Below are 11,486 nucleotides of genomic sequence, written 5' to 3' on the forward strand. Positions count from 1 at the left end.
ATGGTAGGTTTAGGGGTGGAGACGGGTAGGTTTAGGTATATGTAAGGTGGGAGGAGTTGGATCTGGATCCAACCTCGCCTCCTGGATCTTGTGTTCTGCAGTGAGGACCATCTCCAGAATTTGGCTACTTTTAAACTGTTGCCATGGGCTGATTTTCCCAATTGGGTTAAAGGTTTGAAATATTGCATAAATTGCATTTGACTGAAAGGCTTGCATTGAAACATTTTGCATTCTACCGGTGATAAAACTTTCATGGACCTGCCCAGTTCAATCCAAGCAGCGGAGTCCTTAATATTTTCAAGAAACAGCTGAAAACACATCTCTTTCATCTTCATTTGACCCTCTAACTCTAGCACTCTCTATTCTAATGCTACTTCTAATTTTATCTGCTTGTTTTTTTTTATTAAACTAACATTTGCACTCTCTGTTCTATTCCTATTCTAACTACTTGTTTTATTTATAAAGAAAAAAGAGCCTCTAACACTAGCATTCTCTATTCTTTCCACTTATTTTCTTTTTATTTATTATAAATAATGACCTTCTAACACTAGCATTATGTTCTTTTTCTGTTCTATTGAATTGTTTTATTTTTTATTTAAAAATGACCCTCTAACACTAGCATTCCCTATTCTTTTTCTATTCTTTCTACTTGTTTTCTTTTTATTTATTATAAAAACAAAATAAGCAACAAAAAAAAACCTTGCTATGTATACTGTTAGGTGAAGCCCCGCCCACGAACCCCGCCCCTACTGTCCATTTTTTGGAAAACTAAAATATGGTCACCCTATTATACATATACTTAATTATTATGAAAATACCAAAGATGGCTTAAATAACACAGATAAACTATATTGTCGCAGTCGAGTGTTTGTCTTTGTTTTATCATTCAAAACGTTTATACTTTTTATTTATTATAAAAACAAAATAAGCAACAAAAAAAACCTTGCTATGTATACTGTTAGGTGAAGCCCCGCCCACGAACCCCGCCCCTACTGTCCATTTTTTGGAAAACTAAAATATGGTCACCCTATTATACATATACTTAATTATTATGAAAATACCAAAGATGGCTTAAATAACACAGATAAACAATTTTGTCGCAGTCGAGTGTTTATTGTCTTTGTTTTATATAATATAATGTTTAATATATATTAATATATATATAATGTTTATATATTTACTCAGTTACAGATGTAATAGCAATGCCTTTGTCCATATAAGGGATTTTTTATATGTTCTGTTTACTCAGTTACAGATACAATAGCAATGCCTTTGTCCATGTAAGGGATTTCCTGGAGGCTCCTGAGTTCTCTACTTCTGTGGATTTTCTGTGCGAGGGCGCCCTCTGGTGTCCAGTATGAATGAAACAGACATCATGTGTTTATAGTGCTAATGGCCAATCCATCATTTTTGGGGGGAATTTTTATTTATTTATTTTTTAATAAGTATCGGTTCAGGCATCGTTTAGGTACCGGAACCGTTTTAAAAGTATCGATTTGGCACCGGTATCGAAAAAAAATCCAAACGATACCCAACCCTATTTTCAACATTGGTAATAATAAGAAAAATTATTAGCAACAAAACAGCAATAATAACTGATAATAATCGAGAACCAAATTAAGCATATTACAATCAAATAAATGACCTTGGTGAGACTTCTTTCAAAAACATAAAAAAATCTTAGTTTCCAAACTTTGATACTTTTACATTTACAATTACATATATTACATATTATTATCATTATTATTTTTAGATTCCCCTAAATGCTTCTTTCGCATAACACTGACAAAAAATTACTTTTATTTAATAACGTTTGAGCTGCTATCTCTTCCCTGCATTGTGATATCAAACCTGCCAGTGAAGGGATTTGTGTGTGTGTGTGTGTGTGTGTGTGTGTTGATTTAAAAATGGAGGGATGCTCGGCTGTTTTCTTAGGTGAACAAGTGTCAGTGACCAGATAAAAGATCTTTGTAAGGCTGCATTCTCTGTCTGAGTGAACTCTGTGGTGTGTGAAGACAAGAACCAAGAAAAGTGGCTCTGCACAATGTCACAGCTCTGACTGGGAACAATAGAACAGGAACAGCTGGCCTATCCAATCCTCATTTGTCCATTAAAAGGTATTAATGCTGCCCCATAAAGCCTCTTTAGAGATGCCACTGTGCAGAACGTGACAGACTGCACTCGATTGAAAGGCTCTGCTCTTAATTATGCAAACACACTGTGAAACTGCAGCTCCACTGAGACTGTGTGGGTTCAAGGAGCGTCTGTGATATTTTGAGGTGCTCATGTAGGGCATGTACTGTAGGTGGGTATGGTGGAAGTTGACAGGGTGAGTATTTATTTGGGGTGTTGCATGCACACGTGCTGGTGTCAAACCCACGGCCTGCTGAAATGAAAGAAAAATGTTACACGCTCGCCTGACATTAACTGCCATGAAATACTTTAGTTAACACACAAACATAAATCATTTTTGGTTTGGTCTTAAGAATGTTATATTTTTCTAATTTGATAATTGTATTCATTTATTTATTATTATTATTATTTCTTTACTGAACTGAAATGTTCATTATTAAGTTTAGTTTTGTCATTCGCACAACATAGACCACGCATCTTGCTGTTTTCCTTTAAAACAAGGTTCATTCTAGCAATCCAATGACAAAATGTCAAACCCACCTTCCATTAAAAGATTTTTTTTTTTTCATTTTATACAAGTCAGGATTCAGTGATGGTAGTTTTCAGATTGCTGGCCTATGAAACCTTAATTTTAATGCAAAAAAATAGCAATATTAACATACTGTACTTGTATTTATTATTATAAGACCATTTATTTGTGAATGTGAACCTTATATCTACAAATTCTCCTATGAAAAGAACAAAACTTTAAAAAAAAATGACACTAAAAGCACTTTTCATTTTTATTAGTTTAGAAAAGTTTTTTTTCAGCCACAGACATTGACTGATGTTCCATTTAATTGTGTCTTATATAAACACCCTATAAATAAATGCACCTCAGTCATATTAACTTGGCAAATTAAACTTACAACGCTTCCTGAACAGCTCATGTAGCTCATATGTGTGTGTGTGTGTGTGTGTGTGTTGATTTAAAAATGGAGGGATGCTCGGCTGTGTCCTCCTTAGGTGAACAAGTGTCAGCAACCAGATAAAAGATCTTTGCAAGGCTTTGTAAGATCTTTGTAACTTGGCAAATTAAACTTACAACGCTTCCTGAACAGCACTCGTTGCTATCTGTGTTTAAACTAAACTCATTTAAGCATTGCCAGATTAAATATACTGTATAGGGCCTGTTTACACCTGGTCATTTCATGCATTTTCGCTGATCGGATAGCTATCGGATTTGTTAAAACGTTTCCATTTACACTTGGCCACATAAATGTGTCGTCGCAAAACGGATATAAATCCGATCTTCAATTCCCGCGCTATATTTAAATTGAACGGAGTTCACGTCAACGAAATCAAAAGATAAGCGCTGCATTTTATTAATTTTCAGCTCATTTCAAGATCAAAGACCGCAATAGGAGAGCGCGCGGCATCAGCACTGATAAGTTTGTCTTACTACTTTTAATGAAGATGATTGTGTGTTGACCGTCTGCATATTACTTTGTTTCATTCGCGGCAGTTTGGACGTTGGCTTGCTGAAGAGATACTCGGCTACTCGTTCACTGCGATGCGTGTTGCATTAGCGCAGTCATATCTGACTATAATGTCATATAGCCTATAACACGCTCGCAGACGTTTATTATTTTAACATTTTGGGAGGAGTAACATTTGCATATGTGGTTTCAACAACCAGATGTACAGATTTACACTTGTCCAGTTTCGTCTGGAATGCGGCCCAGACCAGCTCCTGAAGTGGTATCAGTCTCGAATGCGTTTCGGAGGGCATTTACACCTGGCCTTTTCACGATCAGATAGCTATCCGACCAGACAAAACGCATGAAGTGACCAGGTGTAAACAGCCCCAAAGAGCCAGAAGACATGAATGAGAACTCGCGCGCGCAAACCTGCATCTCAGAAGTCTCGCAAATATTGAGTTCGTTTTCAGGTCATGCTTGAAATGACAAATTTACTGGATCCGTGCATTGTCTTAAAGTGACAGCACTTTCTTAATGTTAATCAAACAACAAAAGACAATGAAATCACTCACTGCTCTTGACTGAATAGCTTTAATAAGGATTAATCTTTAATTTATACAGTCGAATATGCAATGTTATTTCATATTTGATTATTCAATTTCTGTACCTAAAAGCTGTTAGACCTACCTAAAAAACCCTGAAAAGGGTTTATTTTATTTGTATTTGTTTATTTGCTCATTTTTTGTTGCTTGTATTTAGCTTATTTGTTTTTAGTTTCTTCATTTTTATTTGACAATATAGTCCTTTTTCTACGGTGGCCGAGAAGTGCAAAGCAAATCACAATTCTGGAAACAAAATAACAAATTACAAACACAAATGCAAGTCTAAAAAACAAAATAACAATTCCGAAAACACAACAACAATTCAGAATACTGCTATTTTCACTTAGTGTAAATAGAATCCATTGCTAATACGAGATTTGAAAAGGGAGGGAAAAAAAGTTCGGCAAAAGACGGGATCGAACCCGAGCTGATGATTTACAGCCACTTTTAACTAAATGTAAATAGACACCCCGTATTTTTTATTCCATAGTAAGGGCAATTCATACAATACATTTAAACTGAGCTACTTTAATACCATCTCCAAACCTTCTACCAAAGACTCTGCTGTTCTTCGGCTGGTTCTTCCTGTATACATGATTGACAGATGTCTCGTCCAGTCAGCGGTGAGTAATCCCAAACCAATGGCACTGTCTCAAACTATACCTACCTTTTCCGGTTTGTCTGATTTGTCGTTTTCTTTTCTGACTTGTTATAATGTTTTCTGAATTGTTGTTGTGTTTTCTGAATTGTTATTTTGTTTTTTAGACTTGCATTTGCGTTTGTAATTTGTTCTTTTGTTTTCAGAATTGTGATTTGTTTTGCACTTCTCAGCCACCGTATTTTTCCCTAAACATAGCACATATCGAACCGTACCGAAACGGTGACTCTAAAACCGTGATACGAACTGAACCGTGAGTAACTTGAACCGTTACACCGCTAGTATTTTCCAATCCCACCCTACCCTCTCTCTCACCTGCATTGTTTCCATCGTCTACTGCTCATTGTTTCCATCATCTACTGCCAACTCTATACTGTACTATAAAAATAAAGGTAAAAATACCCAAAAATAAATCTTTAAAAAAAGTGTTGTGAACTGATTCACTTGACTTGAAGGTGCTTTTTCATCTGAAATCATCGCTAAAATGTTCCTGTTGGATGTTAGAACAGAATCTTTTGCAATATGCATGATTTACGCGTATGTAAAACTACTCAATTTAAGACATTTATTAGATGTTTGTATAAAGATGATGCTTAAAATAGAACTCACTTCGCTTCTTTGCTATTTTTTTTAGACTTACAAATCAGTCAGGTACAAGTCAGCTCCTTCAAAAGCACTAAAATAATCATTAATATAACCAGAGTCAATAATTTTTTTTTTCCTCAATGCTTTCTTTTATCTTTTATGCAGAGCTTCATCCTCACTGACACGTGTAGCAAAGAAATGAAACCGAACCAGGACAGAACCAGAACTGTTGAAATCCGCACATGATGCTGCTTCACCCTTCATCTTGCTTCAATGTATAATGCTCATTCAGACTGTGCAAAGCATCAAAGCGGAAAGTGCTTATTGGAGCCACAGAGGTCTGGTTTAATGCGAGGAGGCCCTGGCTTCTCTTTATTATGCAGTAGGAGTGTCAAGCCTGCTGAGATGCTCACTCCATACATCTTTGATGTGCAGTCACCCACTGACACTACCCAGCAGGCCTTAAAATGCTGACCAGTGTGTTTCTCTTCTTAGACAAGAAAAAAGAAACCCAAGGAGAGAAAGAGAGAGACCTAAGGGGCATAGGACAGTAGTAAGCAGCTCCACCATTATACTGTATGGAACCCGTGACTCACTGAAACGTCACACACACACATTCCACAGAGTCTAATCACTTCAGTATGTCTTCGCTAACCCAAATTACCTCATGAAAACACACATACTCACTCTCAGAGTCAAAAGCAGATACACACCCCAGTTTTCAGCACAGCTCATATGACTTCATACACATATTCCTGAGTCAAACACTCTTGAGTATTATGTTTTCTTTCCACAGAGAAGACACACCCTACACTGAACTCTATCCAACATTATATCACACGCGTTTAATTCGCTATCTAAATGAAGACATAAAATAGACCTTTACTGACCTTTTGCCTATTTTGTCCACTAATTTTGGGGGAAACACATGTTATTGGTAGCCAAAGGCATAATCACATGAGCCAAAATGTTTAATAAATAAACAAGCAAGGAGTAGGGGGTATAAAATAAAAAAACTAAAACTTGTATCTGATAATCGATATGCAGAACTGAAACTTTTAACAAAGTAATAAATAATTATTGGATTACAATAAATCCTAATATACTGAATAAATATAATGAATTTTACATAACAACCACAAGAACTAATTATTATAATATTACTAGTTGTCTGAGATTTAACTGGTCACAAATTTCATCTTTTACTTGGGCTCTGTCTGTTAAAGGCACAATATGTCATTGTAATATTTAAAAAAAATATTCAAAATAAACAAAGAAGCAAAGGCGTAGTTTGACGATGGCATGACTGAGTGTGGAATCGTGGGAGTTGTGGTCTTCATCCCCACAGCTGAAGCAATCCGACGGGACTCGGGCAGAAATCATGTTCATGGATGAGCTAATGATTTGTTAACGTAGTAGAATGAAGCAGGGTGATGCTGAAAGCCGTCGAAGCGAAACGAGGCCGCTGAACGAGTGCGACACATGGCTCGAAAGCAGCGGAGCTTTTATTATGCCACAGTCGACCGCTTACGCTCCTTTCGGTTGTGCATATGTGGGGTAAAGCAGCGCTGTTTTATCATACTAGATATGTTTGAAAGTTCTGTTATAATGCTACTCTGTGCAGTCGTCACCAGTCTATTAAAATGCATAACATATTAAAGCGTCTTTGGTGTTTCCATGTTTTCTACAAAACAAAACCGGAAATCGAGGGGTTATGACGTCAATGGCAGGCGACACAATGGACACGGTCCGTGTCACTAGTTAAAATTGCTTATTTCTCTGGATTTAAACATTCTTCGAAACATTTGGGATAATGTAAGTACACAAGTCAGCAAAATATATAACACTGTTCTAGTGGTTTTTGGATATTTTAATAAAAATGACATATTGTGCCTTTAAGCCAACACAATATCATGAGAAAATGTAATTTTTACGAGGTGTCAATTTTGCACAATGTGATTCATAAGGAAATATAAAATTTGTAGAAAAAAAAAGCATGAAAGTCCACCCTTACCCCGCGCCTATAAGCATAACCGCCAAAGGGGCGCAATGTGCAAGCAAATCGTATGAAAACGTACAAATGAGATTGTACGAAATCATTCAAGTTAGCCACCAATTCACCAAAATAGGCTGTTACGTAAAAAGCTGAGTAATTTATACAAGCAGCACATTAAGTAAATTACTTTTACTGATGAATATCTTTATTTCCTGTTGAATGCACACTGGTATGTTGTTGGAAACTCACAAAAAAGCAGTGTGAATATTTGGTTAGCTGCCTTAGTGTTCTATCTGTAATTATGAATTCTGCAGAAATCTGCAGTGAGTTTGTGAGTGCAGATTTCATGTAAGCCTGCCTATAGCCCATCAAGCCTTCCCTGACCACACTACTGATGCACAGTGTTTTACACTCACCTGTATTTAGAGCACAGCACTGTCCTTATTTCCTCCACATTGTTTTGTGTTCAAAAGAGAATCCTGAGAGAAACAGAAAGAGAAACATTATATAGTCTGCTCTGACCGGGATTATAGATATTTTGTGCAGAACAACTGCCAGAAAATAATAAAAGAAAATTTTCAATCACTCTGGGACAGTTTAATCACAATCAACCCTTCTATATCCCCACACTCAATAGTATTAGCCATTATTTTTAGGGACAGATTACATCACAGTGATGGTACTCACCCAGACAGAGTCTAACCCCTCGCAAACAAATAAACTCAAGTCAACCTTATCCAGACTTCTATCTATAGGACTGCATGATTTTTTACAATTTCTTCGCTTACTGTGTGTTAAAGGTGCTGTATGTAAGTTTTTGACTCTACTAAAGCATAAAAATACCATAATATGTTTCGAAACATGCTAAGTTAACATACTTGTTTATTTGAAAAACAATGCTACAGTCAGTTATTCTCCTTTGAAAATGTGCGATCCGGGCCGGAATATCGGTCTCTGTTTTGGTTTGTGAAACCCACCCACTGCCAGTTTAACCAACTGTATTTCGCCACCCCAGGTTGCCAGTTGGCGGAAAACACAGCGTATTTAATTTCATTCATCGTCAAGTGCGCTTGTTCCTGTTGGTGTCGTCAATCTGGCAACCTGCGTGTGCGTCAAGTCTAAGGAGGAGGGGCCGGGTGAAAAAAAACCCTCTCCAATATTTAGAATTTGGACTGCAATACCTAGTTCAACCACTCGGTGTCAATCCCACATACAGCACCTTCAAAGATCGCTGTCACAGGAGTCACGTTTTCTTTCCCCAGAAATAGTCATGCATACTGGATTTAAATCCACTTGAAAATAATTGAAATTACTTAAAAATAAGTTCATTTCAAAGATTATCCAAAAATTATCCCAAAAGTCTTTCACATATTACCTCCATAATCCTCCAATTTCCTGACATTTAACTTTTTTATGTGCCATTTTGGAGGAGGTTAAATTTGACATCAGCTTTTCTCATACTCTAGATTGACTGATATCAATATTATTAGCCTGATTACTTAAGATAAATTCCACAAAGTTAGGCGAAAAAAGAAAAACGAGCTCCCTAAAAATTAAAAAAAAATTTGTAGAGTTGCTGCGAATTTCAAATTCGAATTTCGAGTTGTTCTGCACAATCATGACCGCCCTTTGTTTACATTATCATTCATTTGTGTCACTTCAGAAAACTTGCGCACAGTCCTACTATGTAATTTATGTAGCTAGTATTATGTTGTAATGCTTAATTACAACAATTAATTTGAAATAACGCAATGAATTAATTTAATCAATCTTACCTTTGGGGATCCAAGGCAAGTGTGAGGCTGTCCTAAATGTAAGAATTTATTTACAATGATTTTTCAGAAGATTATTTTCAAGGATTTAAATTCTTCTTAAGTTTTGTCTTAAAGGGGTCATATGATGCGATTTCAAGTTTTCAATTCTCTTTGGAGTGTTACAAGCTGATTGTGCATAGATAAGATCCCTGAAGTTGCAAAGACTAAAGTCTCAAAACCAAAGAGATATTCTTTATCAAAGTTAAGACTCTGCCACGCCCCCCTAAAACGGCTCGTTCTAACATGCCCCCACATATCTACCTCACTATGTGGAAATATTAGCATAATGCCGCCCAAATGTGCACGCAAAGAAAGAAGGTGTGGTTTCAGTAACCGCAGTTAGTGTTGAAGCAGCATGTCAGGGAGACGCTGTGTGTTTCTAGGCGAAAGCAAAAGCACTTTATTTGGCCTTCCAGAAGTAGATGCATTTAGGAATCTTTAAGATAACTTACAACAGAACAGCAATGCATTTTATGGACGACCGTTTCGTGAACCTAGGAGAGGAGGTAATTCTGACTTTGCTATGACAATTTGGCGCTTCTGAATCAGCTACTGTTTTGTTATTAGTTTAAGTATTTGCTATTGACTGTTCAAATGCGGAGTTTTGCGCATCGTGTGTGTGTGCGAGCGAGCGAGAGAGGGCGTCATATCCCAGTGGAGTCAGCTGTCTTAACCGTGGCTTTGTTGCAAACACATACCAGCTTCATCACTGTGTCTGTCATGCGACTCTGTTCCCCTTTCGGGCTCTGTCTTTACATTTATTTTGAAAGATGAAGCTCGCGATTATGGTAAGGGGCGTTACATTTCCGACGAGTGCTTGCGGTGTTCGGCCAATCACAATGCACTGGGTCAGCTGGCCAATCAGAGCAGACTGCGCTTGTCGGAAGGAGGGACTTTGTAGAAAACAAAGCGTTTGAGAGAGGCGGGGCATAGAGGACCTACAATAATGTACAGTATTTGAAAAATAATGTGTTTTTTGAACATTAAAGCATGTCAACATATTCTGTTACACCAAATACACAAAATAATGATCTTTAAAAAAGCATCATATGAACCCTTTAATAAAAAAAAAGATTTAAGAAGAATGTTTGGGAATACAAAGTATTCTTAACTTTTTTTCTTAAGTTAGAAAATAAGAAGAAAATGGCAGTTAAGAAGAATTTTTTTAAATAAGAATGCTTCGTGAATCCGGCCCCAGTACTTTATCCAGACTTATTACACGGCTCTGTGGAAAAATCGCGACATTCAGAGGTGTTATCCCTCGATAACAACCAGTAAAAACTCATCCGGGTAACTGAAGTCGGCGCTATACTTTTGCCTTGGTGGAAGTCTTGTGTTTGTTTAGCTAATAAAATATTAAAACTCGATTCAAAATTGTGTACAATTATTTAATCATGTCATCCTGGTATCATGGACTTGCTCTCTCGTTTCATACAAATGCAGCTGCTGCCATTTTGTTACGATTGTTTTGTATTGGATTATAAGATAACTAACAAACTGGCAAGATTTTAAAACATTTTTGTCTTAAATCTTTTATCGCCATAATTATTTATGTGGTGAAATGTTGTGTAATAAGTGGTTTGACTGCACCGTATAAATGTCCGTCTAGTTTGAATTTGCCACTTGCTCGCAACTGCTGTGTTCACAGAAGCTTTATTGCGTTCAAATATTTCAACTCAAATCAATATTTTGTGTCTAATTATTTACTTATGTAACAAGTAGCCGTGAACATGTCGTGTAGTAGAGCACACTGACACTTTATAGAGCTATTTCAGGTGCCGGGCTCACTGCGGCAGAGTAATGTTGTACAGTCCTAAAGGTATGTCAGATCAAGGTATTCTTAGTGAAATCCCATTTTCATATCTTTAGATTCCACAAATTTCTCTTGCTGTTTTTTGCAGTCTAGTTTGAGATGATACATGAGATGATATATTTTTTTTGAGTTTGAGCTCTGTCAAGTTAATTCTTTATCGTCTATTTTTTCTCTTAAAATCAATTTTATACACCATTTTCGTTTCTATAATATATCCCCTATCGTATTCTACAACAAAAACAATCAGAGTGCCTTGTTATCACTCGTTCTATTTTGATTCCCCGAGTCCGTTATTAGCATATAGCCCGTTAACATCGCCGGCGTGGTTGCCGCTAATCTCGCTTACATTGCTAATACTCTATTCACACACATTACCATTGTTTTACTCACTGTTACTTGCTTTAATGGCGGATGTGTGTCTACCT

The 11,486-nt window shown here is 36.7% G+C and overlaps 1 protein-coding gene across 1 annotated transcript in view; it reads right to left on the bottom strand.

Annotated features, from left to right (window-relative positions):
• Nucleotides 1-11,486, bottom strand: part of LOC107548254 (tyrosine-protein kinase fynb) — an 81,465-nt gene that overhangs the window by 48,964 nt on the left and 21,015 nt on the right. Inside the window, exon 2 of the mRNA XM_016228887.1 lies at nucleotides 7,851-7,913. The gene's annotated coding sequence lies outside the window, so the exon portion shown is untranslated. The remainder of the gene's footprint in view (nucleotides 1-7,850; nucleotides 7,914-11,486) is intronic.

This window comes from Sinocyclocheilus grahami, unplaced genomic scaffold (genome assembly GCF_001515645.1).
Source record: "Sinocyclocheilus grahami isolate Dianchi unplaced genomic scaffold, SAMN03320097.WGS_v1.1 scaffold345.1, whole genome shotgun sequence".
Taxonomy (NCBI): Eukaryota; Metazoa; Chordata; class Actinopteri; order Cypriniformes; family Cyprinidae; genus Sinocyclocheilus; species Sinocyclocheilus grahami.